Source organism: Micropterus salmoides, unplaced genomic scaffold (assembly GCF_014851395.1).
Source record: "Micropterus salmoides isolate LMB-PRFRI ecotype aquatic unplaced genomic scaffold, ASM1485139v1 Ms_hic_scaffold_17, whole genome shotgun sequence".
NCBI classification, from domain to species: Eukaryota; Metazoa; Chordata; class Actinopteri; order Centrarchiformes; family Centrarchidae; genus Micropterus; species Micropterus salmoides.
In genome coordinates, this window is record NW_024040817.1 from 3,422,503 (window position 1) to 3,424,657 (window position 2,155).

The window sequence follows — 2,155 nt, forward strand, 5'->3', positions numbered from 1 at the left end:
TTCACGGTCACTAGCCTATATTAAATCTTAATGTTGTTTTTAATCATTCTGATGTTTTAACAAGGGGTGAAGTTCATGTATAACTTCTGTTTAGGTTTTTGACTCACACTGTGTGTATATCATGTATGGTTAGGCTATGTGTGTGTGTACACATGTGCATATTTGTATCTTTAAAAATTAGCAAGCATTAAGGTGGTTACCAACTGCTTATTATCATATTGCATTTGGGCTTTTGTTTCCAGGATGCAGAGTACATACTTGGCCTGTACATAGAAAAGTACTGAGGGGTGAGCCTTTCAGGAGACTCGATAACGCTGTCTTTCTGGTAAGTACATTCAGGGGGGGCGCCTATATAAAAAACATAGAGGCTGAGTTGTGACAGATGTGTCAGCAGGGCAGGACTACTGTAGAGTCACCGAAGCTTCAGGTTAAAAAGCTATGGCCAGAGACCACTGTTGGACAGTTTGAGTCCAGTGGCCTGTACCACGAAGCAGGATTTGAGCTTGTCCAGGTAACTTCAGGAGTAACTTTGTGACGTCGGGTGTAACTTCCCGGTTAACCCGTACTACGAAAGGTGGACAGGTGTTAACCGAGGTCTGTTGCCATGGTAATTCACGCTGCATCTTTAACTGCTCTGGAGCAGGTTATGTTCCAGATGAGAGATCAACTCTATGAAAACGACCAATGACTAATCAGCCTTCGTGGAAAATGACATCACCATCTGTAGGAAATCTCACGAGATGAGAACGGGCTCAAATCCCACAGACTGTTTTAGCCCATAGGCTGCTTTCTGCTGCGGTGATGTGGAGAAACTCTTTGTCTATAGCGATATAGAGACTGATTAAAAGCCTTAGGCTATTGTTGCCTACAGGTTTTTACAGCAGCAATGTGTTTTTATTTGCTCCCAGTCCGTTTCACACACCCAGCCGTTAAAATAAATGGGTTTCATTTGTCTTATGTGAGGCTGAATAGTATTATGAGCAGTTTGGTAGAGATATTGAAATACTAAATTTTAATATGAACGTAGGCTATTTGTTTTAGGTTAGCAGCCTATAGCTTTCTTATAGGCCTACTACAGAGACTGTGGTCATGTTCCGCCCCACCTTTTGCGATGTGGGCTCAAAAGTTTTCAGTGGCCTGAATGTTGACATTCAGTCTTTCAGACAGTATTTGAGCACATTTCATGGCATGATTGTCTTCGTTTCATTGCTTTATGAAGTTAATTTAGAACAATGTTTGATGACTTGTTCATGTCTGTGATTGGTCATCTGCTGCTGACACCGTCTCTTTTATGTGAACGCGCTCCCGGCTGGATCGGGAAACCCTGGGTTGTCTTACCGAGTTGATAACCAGCTTCGTGGTTCCGCTTATTCCGATCGCGATTGTTCGGGTTAGTGAAGCCAGATAACGAAAACATATCCTGGGTAGGTTGAACTCGCTTCGTGGTGCAGGCCCCAGGACTCGTCTAGAGAGAAAGAAGTAAGATCCCGTTTAGAAAAAGAAGTGTGACTGTTTATAAAGTAAACTTAGGCCTATGTGTGTAAGATGCAGATGTGTGACTACGGAACAATCTTGTGAGAAGGAAAAATGGCATCAAGCCAAAGTCAGGGACATGGTGGAGACCATAGAGAGACAACTGACTGATGCTCTGATGCTTACAAACTTGTTAAAGAGATTATAAATGATGTGGGATGATTTATGTGGCCACTCCCTATTCTGAATCTTGCCAGAAACCTCCAGTTTGCCACCAAGTGAACAAAGAGGTTGTTATTTTTGTTTTGTTTTTGATGAAGGGAAGACAAAAGTATAATTCCCTTTTTATTTCTACATTTTTACAATTTACTCCTGACTGTACGTAAAGTGATTCCCTGCAGATTTCAGGGCATACATCAGAAATATTACAATGACCCAATGATTAAAAGTACTGACAAAGAAATGTCAGTAAAGCAAAATAGTGAACCCGGAGTAACAGAGTTACACAGAGTCTGTAACAGTCACAGAGTTAAAATGTAAAATTACATGTCAAAATGTCACAGCCCATGTTTGACATACTGGTTGCGTTGGTTGTACCAGTGGAACAAAAGCCAAGAAAAAGGAGTCATTTATGACGACAGTTAACATTTCTCTAGCATACCTGCACATATTTCTCATACAT